The sequence below is a fragment of the Neomonachus schauinslandi genome, chromosome 2 (assembly GCF_002201575.2).
Source record: "Neomonachus schauinslandi chromosome 2, ASM220157v2, whole genome shotgun sequence".
NCBI classification, from domain to species: Eukaryota; Metazoa; Chordata; class Mammalia; order Carnivora; family Phocidae; genus Neomonachus; species Neomonachus schauinslandi.
Window position 1 is genome coordinate 121,419,963 of NC_058404.1, and position 16,567 is coordinate 121,436,529.

A 16,567-nucleotide genomic window follows, 5' to 3' on the forward strand; every position below is an offset into this window, starting at 1 on the left:
TTTCACTAAAATTAAGAACTTGGGGCGCCTGGGTGGCTCAGACGGTTAAGCGTCTGCCTTCGGCTCAGGTCATGATCCCAGGGTCCTGGGATCGAGTCCCGCATCGGGCTCCCTGCTAGGCGGGGAGCCTGCTTCTCTCCCTCTGCCTCTGCCTCTCTCTCTCTCTGACTTTCATGAATAAATAAATAAATAAAAATTTTTTTTTAAATAAAATAAAATAAAATTAAATTAAGAACTAAACATATTCTCTCTTATCACTTTTATTCAACATTGTTCTGGGCTGGAGGGGGGTGGGGGTGAGGTCCTAGCCAATGTAATAATGCTAGAAATAAAAACATATATAGACTGGAAAGAAAGATGACAGAATCTGCATAAATCCTATGAAACCCACAAAAAAACTCCTAGGATTAATAAACGGATTTGTGATGCTTATGGAATGTAAGATTAATAAACAGAATCAACTGATTTATTTAGTAACAACAAAAAAAAGAAAGTTGAAAAGATATACCATTTACAACAAATATAAAGTTCTTAGGGATAAATTTTACAAAATATGTGCACTCCTTATACATTTAAAACTGTTAAACTTCTGAGAGAAATTAAAGAACACCAGATCATAGATTAAACTACCCAATATTAAGATGTCATTTCTATTTAAATTGATCGATGAATTTATCAAAATTCCATTCTAAATCCAGTTTTCATTTTTTATAGAAATTGATGGTAATTCAAAAGTTCATATGAAAATAAAATGAACTTAGAATTGCTAATTTTTTTTTTTTTTTTTTTTAGAATAAGCTTGGGCTACTTATACTCCTGGATTGGAAGACTTACTATAAAGCTACGGTAATCAAAACAGTTTGTACTGACCTAAGGATAGAATTTAATTAATAGAACAAGATAGATATTGCAGAAATAAGTAAATATGTGATATTTCCCTATACACACACGCATATATATCAAATGATTTTTGACAAGGGTGCCATATTAATTCAATGGAGAAAGGAATGGTTCTGGAACAATAGTTTACTCATGTGCATAAAAAAGGTCAACACTTACCTCATACTACACACATACCAACTTAAAATGTGTCATAAATTTAAACACTAAATCCACATCTATAACTTTTGCTTTCTATAGAGTCAGTAAAGTTTCCCTAAATAGGACACCAAAGGGCAAAATTAAAAGCAAAATAAGTTGAACTTTATCAAAACTAAAAATTCTGCTCTTGAAATAAGCACTAATAAACTGAAAATGCAAGCTAAAGAATAGAAGAAAATATTGGAATTACACGTCTGATAAATGGCTTATATCTAGAATACATAAGGAACTCAAAAAACTTAAAAATAAGTCCATCCACTAAAAGCAGGAAAAATATTTAAAAAGACAATTCACAAAAGAAGATATACGATTTTCCAATAAGCACATGGAAAGAAACTCAGTATCATTTAGTCATCAAGAAAATGCAAATTTAAAATTACAATGAGATACCACTACATATCCACAGGAAAGGCTAAAATTATTAAGGCCAATAATACCAGGTGTTGGAGGGAATATGGAGGAACTAGAACTCTCATATACTGCCAGTGGGAATGTAAAATAATACACCATTTGGAAAACAACGTAGCAGATTCTTCTTGAAAAAAAAAGTTTCAAAAGTTAAATGCATACTTCTCATATGACACACTATTCCACTTTTATGTATTTACCCAAGAGAAATGAAAACACATGTCCTGGCTATACAAAGACCTATAACCAAAGGCTCATTTCAGCTCTTTTCATAATAGCCAAAACTATACACAATAAACAAATTGTGGTAGAGTCATACAATGGATTACCATGCAGCAGTCAAATGGAACAGACTGCTGATACACCCAAAAAACGGATGAATCTCAAAAACATTATGCATCATGTGGTAAAAAAGAAGCCAGGGATAGTGGTGTGCATACTTTATGACTCCATTTCTATGAAACACTAGAAAGGAAATCAGGCCAGTGTCTGTCTTGAGCCAGGGATAAAGGGGAGTGGTGTGCCAGGGAATAAGCACAGGCAATATTTTTGAGATGATAGAAGTTTCTGTAGTTTGATCATGGCGTGGGTTAGAAGGTATACTTATTTGCCCAAACTCAAGCTGTACACTTAAAATAGGAATTATTTTAGGTATAAAATATGCCTTAATAAAAGTGACTTCTAAAAAGATTTTATAAACTTTTTAATTTTTTTTTTCTTTCTTAAACCTTTACTTTGAGACATGTTGGAAAAATTCTACAAGTACACATGGAAAAATAAGACATGATCACAGTTAAAAGTGAAGACAATCTAACCAGAAAGCTTTAATGCCTGTCAGCTACTGTTGAAGCTAAAGTTTTGAGTCTAACATGATCCAGGGCTGAAAGGAATGGTAATTAGTGTTCCTCTCTCTCTTCTTCACCATATTCCTCAACAGAATCCACACCAACCTCCTCATAACCCTTCTGCAGGGCAGCTTTGTCCTCACAGTCCTCAGAAAACTCACCTTCCAGGGCATCTGGGTGGCTCAGTCGGTTAAACATCCAACTTTTGATTTCAGCTCAGGTCATGATCTTAGGGTCATGAGATCAAGCCCCACGTCAGGCTCTACGCTTATCGGGGAGCCTATTTAACCTTCTCTCTCTCCTTCCCCCTTGCTCCTCCCCCTTCTAAAAAAGAAAAAAGAAAAAAGAAAACTCTGCTTCCTCCATGCTCTCACCCACGTACCAGTGAACGCACACTTGGCATACATACATCAGGTCAAATTTGTGGTCCAGGTGAGCCCAGGACTCAGCAATGGCTGTGGTACTGCTCGGCATGCACACAGCTCATTGTAGTTTGGTCAGGTCTCCACCAGGTACTACAGTGGGAGGCTGGTAGTTAATACCAACTTTGAAGTCAGTGGGGTACCAGTCCATAAAGCGATGCTTGGTCTTAATGGTGGCAATGGCAGCATTAACATCTTCAGGAACCACATAGCCACGGTACAACAGGCAGCAAGCCATGTATTTACCCTGGCCACATTTCACCATCTGGTTGTCTGGCCCAAAGCACATACTGGTGATCTCTGCTACAGAGAACTGTTGATGGTAGTCTTTCTCAGCAGAGATGACGGGGGCATAGGTGGCCAGAGGGAAATGGATGTGGGGATAGGATACCAGGTGGGTCTGGGATTCTGTCAGATCAAATTCAGGGCTCCAGCAAATCTGAGGAAAGCACTGATGGAAGACACAGTCTGGCTAATGTAGCAGATTAGTGTAGTTTGGGCGCTCAATATCAAGGTTTCTACAACAGATGTCATAGACGGCCTTTTGTCTACTATGAAGTCACCATCAGAGTGCTCTAGGATGATGTGGCTGGTGGGGAAGAGTCACAGGGCTCAGCTACAGCTGTAGAGACCTGGGCGGGGCAGGGTGGGGGGGCATCTGGGTAAATGGAGCACTCCAGCTTGGACTTCTTGCCATAATCAATAGAGAGTTCCATCAGCAGGGAGGTGAACCCAGAACCAGTTCACTCTCCAAAGCTGTGGGAAACCAAGATGCCCTGAACACCTGTGAACTGGTTGGCCAGTTTCTGAATTTAGCCCAAGATGTGATCAATCTTGCCAATGGTGTCATGTCCTTGGACATAATTGTTGGCAGCCTCTTCCTTGCCTGTGATGAGCTGCTCAGGGTGGAATAGCTGGCGGTAGGTTCCAGTGCGAACTTCATCCATGACCGTGGGGTCCAGGTCCACAAACACTGTCCTGGGCACATGCCTGCCAGGACCCATCTCACTGAAGCAGGTGTTGAAGGAGTCATCTCCTCCCGTAATGGTGTTGTCACTTGGCATGTGGCCATCGGGCAGGATGCCATGTTCCAGGCAATGGAGCTCCCAGCAGGCATTGTTGATATGGACACCAGTCTGGCCAACATAGAGAGAGAAGCACTTGTGCATCATAGCTACAGCTTAGCAGGTACAGGCGACAGGAGCAGACACCAGGTCCCAGCTACCGTCCCTGACGAGCTGAGTTGAGGTAAGTAATGTACTGACTATATAAATATTGTTCTACAAGGAGGGGCTATATGATTAAATTTCTGCTATGCACTGAATTGTGCTCCCCCAAATTTATACGTTGAAGTCCTAACCCAACAACCGCAGATTGTGCCTGTGTTTAGGGATAGGGTCTTGAAAGTGACACAGTGATGATGTCATTAAGAAGGACCCTAGTCCAGTATGACTGGTGTCCTTAAGAAGAGGGAATTAGGGGACAACACACATACAGGGAAAACCGTGTGAAGACACAGGGAGAAGACAGCCTTTTATACGCCAAGGAAAGAAGTATCAGAATGAAATCAGCCCTGTTGACACCTTAATTTTGCATTTCTTCCCTCCAGAATTGTGAAGAAGTATATTTCTCTCATTGAAGCCACTCAATCTGTGGTACTCTATTATGGTAGTCCTAGTAAACTAATATAGTCCTACAGGGCTACTGAGATAATTAAATGAGATTATGACGCACAGGGACACAAGATATAATAACTTTTTCCCTCCTTGATTTTTAGTGACACCCAGGGTTAGAACCACTCATATTTATATTCAAAGTTAATTGGCAAGACCGAGATCCCTTTCCAACACCTGTGAGAATTTCTAAACCCTTCTAGTCTACCACCAAATTAGAACCTTCTCTAAGTGTCATGATTCTAGGATTACTTATTAATATAAATGAGCTTTTAGCAATGTTAACATTTATCTGATAAGCTGTTAAAATATTGAAATGTTTCAGTATCATTGATAAATAGCTGCTATCCTAAGCTTACTCTCCCCCCAAGAGCCCCCACAGCAGCTCTGGTCCCGCCCCTGGGACCTCAGATCTCTCTAGGATCCAGCTCCTGATAGGATAATGTCTGGTAAAAGTGAGGCCATCTGTTCTTTTAAGTCAGTGCCCTATGCCACATCTATGATTAGATATTTTGACTATCACTGGTTTTAGGGATGTGTTTTGATAATGAGGAAAACGGCAAAAAGGACGAGTAATTTGAGAATTTTTTTTTTTTTTTAAATACAGATTTGTTTGATTTCTGGAACACGTTTATTTTGTTGACCAAATGTAGGTCTGGACCATGTCAATTCAAGCACACTTAAACAAGATAATGTTTGCAATGCTTTAAGGTACAAAACCTTACTTGTACACAGAAATTTAGGGTCAGGTCTTCATTAACCTCCTCTAGGATCAGGTGTGTGGGGGGGGAGAGAGAGAGAGAGAGAGAAAGAGAGAGAGAGAGCACGCACATACGCTCTGATAAGGGAGGAGGTTTTTTGGTGTGCTGGCAATATATTGGCAGAGTGAGGGCTATCTTTTGCCAGTATTGCAGTGCCATATAATAATGCTGCATTTAAATTTTAAGTGTAAGCACTGTGCAGGATTTAGAGTATTTTGCTTGGAACTAAAACTAAAGCAAATGAAAGCACTTAAAAGAAAAACTGTCAGCCCCGCCCCTGCTGCTCCCGTTGCAATGCCATTTAGTTATCTCAAAGAGCTTAGATGATCTGATAGATTAGAGGAGGCCCAGATGAGGTTTTCTCTGGCTTTGCAGTAAAGCCCACTTACTTGCCGAGGGCTGTATGATTGTTTGTCATTCATGTGCTGCAAGAGGCGGTTTTTAATTAATGCCTCTATTACCTAAGACTTACGGTTCAGTAAAGTATCAGATGAAACTCTGGCATCCAAGAAAATGTGCTCAGTCTCAGCTCCATCCTGTTATCGGGATCCGGCCCACTCCCTAGAATTGGTGTGAATTTTTATTTCAAAAGAAGAACAGTTCTGATAGCTGTGCTTCCCACTCTGAGGAGGTTCGGAGTGTGAAGTATGGATCTGCAGTCAAACTGTCTGGATAGAGAAGTGTGGGAAGATTTCAAAGGTTGAAGCTTTAAGAAATGTGTGTGGGAAGGGAACAGAAATTGAAATCTGCTATTAATACCAAACGCTAATAGTTATTACCATTATTATCATCAATAAAGGTTTTTTTACCACCTACTAGTCCAAAGTATTATTTTAGGCACAGGAGTGATGAAAAGATATCCTAGGTGATAATTCCCTCTAAGAATGTATTGTCTGGCCAAGAGAAGATTTGAAGCTCGAAGGGGAGGGCTTTTCCTGACCTGCAGCTACTAGGGGCAGGCGAGGTGAAGTGAGGACAGGAGCATAACATTTAGTGCTACGTGACACTGCTTTGTTCTCCAAGCGGCGTATGGTGGGTGCGGCGCACAGGGGCCGAATGAACGATGAGCTCTGAGTTAGAGTGAGCACAAGCCTAGCTTCCACGGGTTAGTCTCTCAATTACAAAATGGCGGTATTAAGGTTTTGAGAGGATTTAGTAAAAGAATGCGTGCAAATCGTTTAACACAATACCTACCCTATAAACCAAACATGAACAACAATAACCTCAAAACATCAACAACAAAAATTAAATGTAACCGCTAATACAGACAAGTAAGTACTTATACAAGGTTGCAGCGTAAATAGAAGCTGTACCCTGGAAAAGTTTTGCCTCTTTTTCTGTAGGTATTGAGGAAACTCTAAAAGTATTTCAGCCAAATAGTATGTTATAGGGAAGAAACAGTTAAGGGAAGACGCAACCAGTGATTTCTTTTTTTTAATTTTGCTTTTTGACTTTTTTTCTTAATGCGGGAAGGGAAAACACAGTCAAGATTATTCCCAAAAGAATATATGCGATTTGGATGTTTAGAATAGCAACCTTCAAGAGAAACAATTTAATGACACAGAATTATATTTCCTACTCTTAGTGTCTTGGTCTATTTTAGGGGGTAGTTTTGGCCAAAGATCAAGAAGGATTCCCCTCCTTGCTGAGCCCAATTAATGAAAAAGGTATTTTACTAAAGCAATAAAAGATTCACACCCATAGTAGACAAACATTAGTCTAAATATTTCCAAAAAAAATCCCTTTATTTGCTACTCAATTAATAATCAATTATCACCCCCAATGGATTCTCAAACTCCACTCACCTGCATCTCTCTCTTTAATTGTTTCAAAGGCATGAGATTTTTGATAACTCCCTCCACTCTGTTTTAAAAAGGTTAGATTTTTTAAAATTCATTAATTCAGGGTCAAAGTCTACAGATCACTGAACCTGTCCTTAGAAGTAATCTGCCTGCTTCTTTTATCCCAAGGTGACGGACAACAATAATAACCAATTATAATCTGTACTTTCCTATTATGGACATTGGGAGGTAGGTTTCCACTATTCTCTAGAAGACATTGCAAAGTGTCATGTAGGCAAAAATTCCCATGAAAGTGCAAGCTCCAATGACTTAAGTGGATCTTGTACTTAATGATCACCTGATACATAAACTGCCTGTTGGAAGAGAAGAGCATACTGCTTGCTCTCTCCAAGTATGACTTTTAAGTCCGCAAGGAGAAAGCCTCCACAAAATGGCACAAAGACCCTTTGAGGTAAAGCAAACCTCACTCCTGGATTCTGCTATGAATACACTTTATCCTAATCATAATAATGTACGATATGTTCATAGCCTCTCAATTTTAGAATTATTCAGTAGACAGAATTTAAGGTTGAACCCAAACTTAAAAGATCCAAAATAATGGCAGAGTTGAAAGAAGTTACGGGATAAGGGAAGGAGGAGAGGTGAGAGATGCAGGAGGGACAATAATGCCTGTATTTCACACAAGGAGAAAGAGACACTGTCGAAGTTAATGGAAAAAAGAATAGGTTTGATTACATTATTTAAGGTTAAAAAGAAAAGCAATAGAAGCATTGAAGAGTGATACAGGTTATTTAACTTGGGAGGTAGTGTCCCTGAGCTAAATTCTCTTTTATTCAATAGCACGGGGTCAATTAGCCACTACTTACAGAAAAGGATGTAAGTTTATTATTTACAATTGTAGTGATGAGCCCCAGAAGAGCTGAAAACAGAAGTAGTTAAGGTCATTATCTCTAGCTGGAAGCTGGGGCAGAGAGTAAATGTAAATCTCAGTTTAGCTCTGCAAGAGCTTTACCAAATAAATACTTCATATATATTTTTCTCCTTCAAAAAACATAATAAAACAAATATACATATACTTCTCCTGCCCATATATTAAAAGGTAACAAAATCACACCTTATATATGTAATAACAATTTACAAAAGATTTTACTGAAATTATGATTCCATTTTCCACAACAACCTTGTGGATAAGTTGGACCCCTATTGTTAATTTTCCCCTTCTTATAGATATGGGAGCACATTGTTGGCTACCGGCAAGATAATTTATTACCAGAGAACATGCAGACCCTTTGTAAGTGGCCAAGAGAGCTTTAGCTTTAACCCAGGTCTACTGATGTTAGTTCAAAGCCGTTTCCATCAGGGAAGCTGACATTTTTTGCTTTCCCTAGACTTGAAAAATTAGATGGCCTACCAACCTTGCCTGGAATTACCAAAAATTGTCATTATGTTAACAAGAAGTCATTCAGTCACCAAAAACTTAAGAGCAAGCTATTTTTCTCAACATCTTAGCTTCATGAGAAATTTTTTTTAAAAAAGAATTTAATAGGTACATATTTGGAGACACATGATTAGAATGTTTTGTGCTAATAGAAATATTAAAGCTTACATATTCACTGACACTAAGCAAATAATGTCACTAGACGCACAATCCTATGACAATTTTTCTAAAGTCTAAGCAAAGCTATTCAATAGAAATATGTGAGCCACGTATGTGATTTAAATTTTCCTGGTAGTCACATCAAAAACTAGAAGGAAACAGACAAAATTAATTATTTTAACATATATATACACAAAATATAGTTTTTAAAAACTACAAAAGAAATACATTCTTTTTTTTTCCAAAGGAAGTCTTTGAAATTTGGTGTGCATTTTACACTTATAAGCTATCTCAGTTCAGATTCACCACATTTCAAATGCTTGATAACCACTGTGTTTAATGGCTACAGACTAGGTCCAAATAGTTTAGGGACCCCAGTCCTGGGATTTAGTAACTCCAATACCCAAAACTGAAAAGGGGAATAGGAAGATAGAGCAATACTTTAAAATATCAAAAGTTCAGAGCCAGTCCTTAGTGATGAGATCAAATGTTTGCCAAACTATCCAATTAATTTTTCAAAATGAAGTGTCGCCTATATCATCTTTATCAATAAAAACTATCTTCAAGTATCCATCAGTTGTCCTGCTAGTCATTCCCACTTCAGTTTTCTTCTTGCGAAAGATTACCACCAGGTTTTTAAGTTTAATATCCTACACATAAGCTCAGCAGCTCTTTGTGCTTGGTATCCGTAGTGAGATTGTTATTAAGAATACAGTTAAGGATGCAGCAGGACTATTTTACCAACCACTCATCGTGTTGTAAATTCGTAAAGAGAAACCACATTTGACTCTAATGAGGTCATCACTCTCTTGATTGTATGCTATTAATGCTTCCTTGAGGCTATTTTCTAATAAAACTGCTCACAGAACAGAAATAAGCTTATGAAAGGAAAACAAAAGTCAGTTGGTAATGATGTGAAAATCAAGCTTAGGTTTTAAAGTCCCCAATCTACAGCATATATTTAAATAGTTACCAGGTGACTGGATGGCATCTGCTAGAGCAATCATTCTTTGCTAAATTAAGAAGTTCTACTCTCATAACTAGGAGGTGCATTAAAGATAACTACACATATTAGCAGAACATTATCTGTAACAAAATATATACATGCTCACGAAGCTCCACGCCAACTGCATTAAAATTGAAATAATTATATTTGTAAATACAATTTAATTGGAAAATATTAAGCAATCTCATCAAACAGATCAATTTGTTCAATGCTTTGGCACACATTCACATATAAATTTATTTTAATAGGCTCATCAGGATATAGTTCTATTAAAGCACCTTTACTATAATGAAATAATTATCACCTCATCTTGCAAATTTGAAAATCAAACTGCCCCTTCTAAGGCAAATGCCACAAAATTCTCTGGTTATGACCCATTACCTGGTCATAGCCTGCAGTAATTCTAACGCAGATACGAAATACCCTCCACCCAGATGACAACGCTGGTCAGGCTCTTACCCGTTCATTCACTCACTCACTCACTCACTCACTCATTTATGTATTATGTATTTAATTGTCTGTATCTGCATTGAATCTGTGACTCTTTTTGTCAAGGTACATACACAATTAGGCAACCAAAAAGTTATTACGAATTACATTTTTCAGATCTCTTTTCTTCTACTTGTATTTCTCAACACTTGAGGGAGATTTCCTGACCACAGCAACATATTCTGAAAACTCTTTTCTGTCCCACCCATTTTATTCATAAAATACACTTAACTTTTCTCAAATCTTCTCTAAAGGTTCTCTGAGTAATTCTTCTGCAAGCCCTACGGGAAGACTTCCTTTCCAGCTCTCCTTCTTATCTTAATTCCCTATTACGAAATCCCAAAGAACTATCCTCGCAAAGGCAAAAACCTCCAAAGAAGCTGAGTAAAGAGAAATAAATGAAATGACAAGGCCTCTAAACTCTTTTTAAAAATAGGAAAGATAGGGACATTCATTTTTTTTAAAGATTTAGTTATTTATTTTAGAGAGAGAGAGAGAGAGCATGAGAGCAGGGGGAGACACAGAGGGAGAGAATCTCAAGAAAGCTCCCCACTGAGCAGGGAGCCCCATGCAGGGCTCAGTCTCGCAACCCTGAGATCATGACCTGAGCCGAAATCAAGAGTCGGATGCTCAACAGACTAAGCCACCCAGGCGCCCCAAAATAGGGACATTCATAATTCAATTACTTTTTGTCCCATTACACATCCATTCAATAAACATTTAGCAGCTAGAAATAAGTGCCAAGAGGCAAAAATGAGATAAATATCCATGCTATTAAGGGGCTTCAGTCTAGTGTTGTATATATGTATATGGGGGGAGGAGGTGATTGTTATTAAAATAGTTCCACTTAAATTGTATTAGTATCTGGATGAAGGTAATTACTGTAAAGGAAGAGGAATTGGAAAATTGACAGCATTCTGTAATGTAAGATATGAAAGATGAGCAAAGGAGATACAACAGATGCATGATTTGCAGATGCATGGCTCCCTTGTATGACTGGTTGAATAGTGGTGTCAGTTGAAGACACATAAACATGAGAGTGAATCTGGTAAGTTTAATTTTGAAGAAGCAGAGCCAGTAATACCTATTTATATATATATAAATAGGGGTGGAATTTGATTTTGAATAAAATGGGAAAGGTTTGGTACAGTCAATGATGGGGTTTATATAAGTTTCTAGAGATAAGGCCTGCATTTTGAATAAAAGTGAATGCCCATTCTTTATGATTTTAACATGCTAATCCTCACATCCTGCTTGCCTGTACTTACTCTTCTTATATACCCCTTACTTAATAGTTTTCCAATTATATTTACTATTTAGGATTATACGTTCCCTCAATACATCCCTCTTCTGACATCAGCTCAGAGTCCTTGAAAATCTGTGCTGATGCTTCCCCAGCAATTTCCCTGGTAGCTCATTTTGTTCTATTCTCCAAGTATTCTTAGTTTATGCTTTAATTTCATCTGTACTTTTCCTCTCTTGGAGTTGAGCCAGTGTTTTAAGACATGACTCCAAGAGATACCAAACAAATGCTGGCCGAGTGAAGCAGCAGCAACCCTGCTCAAACTTTAGGTCAAGTGTACTTCTGATCACACACACACACACACACACACACACACACACACAAGCACGCGCACACACACATACATCTCTTTCTGTAAGTACACAATAATTCCCTCAGCACTTTCTCTTCTAACCTATCCGATGCTATTTTAAATCCATTTCCTCAAAGGAAGCTTCATCCAGTTATATAACTCTTATCCACATGCACTTCTCACAGCCCCACACTTGCTTAGCCAACTCAGTCATTATCACTCTGGTTTATGGTCTACCACCCTTCTAATCTAGTACCATCCATGTGTTCTAGGGAAAATTACCCTCCATGATCCATAGATAACTGCATTTTCAAGACCCTTCCAGTAAGCCTTCACCCTGTTTTCTCAATCACATTTAACTACACATAATTCCCTGACTGTTCTAGACTCTGGATATTACTACCTTCCCCAGAAATGCTCTTCCTCTTAGATCTTCATCCTTCAGAACTCTTAGCCTTCATGATCTTCTCTAAAGACCCCATAATTCAAATGTCACTCCTTCTGTATCTCATTGCACAGTTTACATTACTCTATCTCACAATATGTTTTAATTACCCTTAATATAAAAATATATTTGTATATTAAACCTGTGCTTCTCACATTTATATAGCCACCCCATATCCTTAGCTGAAAAGACTTCTATCACGCCATAGTGCTAACCTAAACAGGTACTCAATACATGTTTGTGAAAAAAAATGATTGATCTTAATACAATTTCTTACACATCAAAATTTCCAAATCAAGTTATTAGCTTCTGTTGTTATTTAAAGATTGTATTTATTTATTTGAGAGAGGGAGAAAGAGAGCACAAGCTGGGGGGAGAGGGGCAGAGGCAGAGGGAGAAGCAGACTCCCCACTGAGCAGGGAGCCTGATGTGGGGCTCGATCCCAGGACCCTGATATGGAGCTCGATCCCAGGACCTGAGCTGAAGGCAGATGCTTAACCAACTGAGCCACTAGGGGCCCCTATTAACTTCTGTTATATACCCACATTACTAAGTAGGAAGAAAATAAAATTGGCACTAGAATTTAATGAAACCAACCTTAATAGTGAAGCCTCATTTAAAAATTCATTCTAGCTAATTGTCCTAATGACCCAGTCATATAACAATGGTGACATTCATCCATTTATGAAGTGAATTATTTTTTGAGCACCTAGGGTATTCCAGACACTGTGAATATGTCAGAAGCAAAATGACAAACCCGACTGCCACTTAGAAGTTGAAGAAAAAGATGAAATTGCCTAAAACTGGAATTAAAACAATGAAATGGGACTGGGAAATACAACTATTATCCCACATGTATTTTGCTTCTGAAAAGAAAGCAGATCCGTTGTTCTGCAAAAGTTAGATAACAGAAAGGAACATATCTTTTTATTTCCTCACTGTTTGTTCCACTCAGAAGGAGAATATGAACCAACCAACACATTGAGCATGAAACCTGCTGCTGTGTGGATTCTATTTTTTTTTTTTTTTTGAGGCAAACAAGATGATATTGTCATGCTTCTCCTTCCTGCAGGACATCATACCCCTCTTTCTATATCCATCTAGTGAATACAACACTCAGAAAATAACTGGCCAGAAAGTAGGAACTGGTCTTAAGCACAAGCATGGAAAGAGCCAGAGGAGTAGAACATTTTGAGTACTAGTCTTTTTCACCTAGTGCACTAATTCAATTTATTACAAAAGGAAGTTGGGGTGGGGGAGTTCAAGAAGGGGTATCACATGTTGAACTTCAGTAGGGTTGCATTAGGTAAAAGGCTGTCAAACTCAGAAATGGAAACGAAGACTATGTGCAACAATTTGCTCTGCTCTTGTCATGCACGTAAGATAGAACCAACAGAGCAAATACTCAAGTGGTTGGTGAGTGAGGTCAAAGGCAATCCATATACTGTATTTGTTTATAAACACCAGGTATAGATCTAGTCCCTTCAAGGAAGAGGCAACAAGCAGCAAGTTAAAGACATCCTGTGCAGGACAGGAGAACAGAGCATAGTGATGAAGACTCAGGAGAAGACCATAAGTCTGACAGTGATCCACCACAAGAATCAGGGATAAGGTGGAAAAGAACATAATCTCTATGTCACGGAGAAACCCACATGACAGCACAGGTTAACAGGTGAGCATGGCAGCATGTCAGAGCAAGTGTTTTGAAGATTCCAAGGGAACCAAATACAATAGAAGGATTTAAATTTTCTTTGGAGGCAATAAAGAGTAGGAAAAAAAAGAGGGAGAAGACAAAAATATATATATATGAGAAAAGGTCTATAATGAATACAGAAGATGTATTATTTTAATTAGAAAAGAAAAATCCATACAATTAGGAGACTAATAAATTTTATTTTATTTTTTAAAAAGATTTTATTTATTTATTTGACAGAGAGAGAGAGACAGCAAGAGAGGGAACACAAGCAGGGGGAGTGGGAGAGGGAGAAGCAGGCTCCCCACTGAGCAGGGATCCCAATACGGGGCTCGATCCCAGGACCCTGGGATCATGACCTGAGCCGAAGGCAGACGTTTAACTGACTGAGCCACCCAGGTGCCCATAGGAGACTAATAAATTTTAAAATCTTGATAAAATGAATGACTTTATTGAGACATACAAGTAGCTCAGACTTAGTCAAGAAGAAATAAAAACCTGAAACTGCCAAGAATATCATTTTCTTCTCTTGTGTATACTGTCCTCTTACATAACCAACCAGGGGCTAAAACAGGTGTGAATTCACTGCAAGGAAAGACGCCCTCATCCTATTCCCTCGCCCAGCAGACCAGAGTTCTTTAATGGCATTCCCCACCAAGCCATGCTTAACCACCCGCCATGTGTTATAGACTTGCTCTCGTCTCATCTCTTCCTTGAGTGCCTTGGGAAGAAAAGTGTTGTGGTTTGAAGGAGAATTTAGCTTCTCCTGAGACTCCCTGAACTGTACTAATAGCCCAATCTTGCTGTAAGTTTTTAAGGATGTTCCAGTGCACTCCTCCTCCTTCATTTGTAATTATCTTTCTGAATCCCCTCTTCTCTTCCCTCATCAAGATGTGTTAGTTTGCTAGGGCTGCCATAACAAGATGCCACCAACAGGGGAGTCTTACACAGTAGAAATTTCTTTCATAGTTCTGAAGACTGGAAGTCCAAGATCAAGGTGCTGGCAGGATTGGCATCCTCTGAGTCCTTGCTCCTTGGCTTGTAGATGGCGACCTTCTTGCCACATCCTTTGTGTCTCTTTCTGTATCCCAACATTGTGCTATAACGACATCAGTCAGATTGGACTAGGTCTACCCCACAGCCTCATTTAACCGTAATCACCTCTTTAAAGACCCCATATCCAACTATAGCTATATTCTGAGGTACTAGGGATTAGGACTTCAACATATGAGTTTTGAGAAGACACAATTCAGCCCAGTGTATTATAGATGAACATGCATGAGTTTAGGCTTCCCAACTGCTTAGCCCATGACGTTACACTGCAGGGTCTACTCCATTTACTCTGCTCCGTATTTGTCTACATGTGACTATGAGAAAGTTGCTTCTTACCTCTATGGATATCAAATTTCCTCTTTTACTAAGTAAAGATTTGACTAGATAAACTTTACGGCGTCCTAAAGCCTTAACAGAATCAAGACCCTAAGTCACTGTGTATAAATCCAGTCAGATGTTACAGTGAGAGGGTATGATGCTGAAGAAGAAAATGTATAAGCTCAAAAGAAGGATACAGCTAAGTTTCTTCCACAAAAGTGAAAGCCCCATCCCACTTCTCCCCCCGCCCTAGAGGGGCAGGAAGCTGGAGAAAAAGGAGGGTGCATCATGCCACAGTCCTGCCTTGGCCTCTGAAGCTCTCGAAGAGGCCTGTCTGTAAGCCATCCCCTGTAGACTTCTCCTTTTTCACACACATATTGAGCACAAGGTGTCATTGATAGTTACCTACCCATCTACATAAATATGTGTTAGACCTTCTTACATGCATTTATATAGTTTACAGTATTTATTTGGCAAACGCCATGTTTATTGTCTTACCTTTTTTTCACTTTTAACGTCTCTGGAAATGGGATGCCTCCTAAAACCACTTTGGCCCAGCTACAGTCGTGGTGGATCTGTCATTGCTGGGCCACGTGTATATAAATACTTGAGGGATGTTGTGAAATTTGTACCAAATCCTCAGAGACAATAGTGGATCATCCTTTTAAGATGTGCTGTCACTGATGCTCTTGATGTCAAAGAAGGTAATATCTTATGGGAGGAAGAAAAAAAATCCTAAAGTGTTAAAAAACAAATCCCACAATGATGTGAATATGCTTAATGTCACTGAACTGTCCACTTGAAAAGAGTTAAAATACTAAATTTTATGTCATGTATACTTCCCCACAATAAAAAATACAATACAATAAATCAGAAGACTCAGATTCTAAACATGAAGGCATTTATGAAACATACTAACCAGTTGATTTCACTTTCTTCTTTTCATAGACATACAAGAGTAGTATGTGATAAAAAGCTGTGTCTAAATCAGACTAAATAACATCTTCTAGTAAATATAGAATAAAAAAGCATTGTGTCATAGTTACTTGGAAGATTTGTTTTCTTCTAGAGGTATATGAAATACTGGGGTGTCTTACAACCAATACATCTTAAATTCAATTAGATATGCTATTTAATGAGGTCCTACTATGTGTCGGGCACTGTGGTAAGAACTGAGAATACAGAGTGAAAATGGGTTGTGCCTTTAGTACATGTAGTTACCAAAAAATATAGTAAGAAAAATAATTAAATGAAAGATGGTGCTAAAAGAGGGAAACGTATATGCTCTTGGGGCACATTTCAGCAGGATCTAATCTCATCTGGGCCATCATGGAAACCCCCTTTGGAGAAATGATACCT

At 38.5% G+C, this 16,567-nt stretch overlaps 1 pseudogene; it reads right to left on the minus strand.

The window, feature by feature from the left end:
* Window positions 1–2,405: 2,405 nt before the first annotated feature.
* Window positions 2,406–3,945, minus strand: LOC110572159 (annotated as a pseudogene).
* Window positions 3,946–16,567: the final 12,622 nt, after the last annotated feature.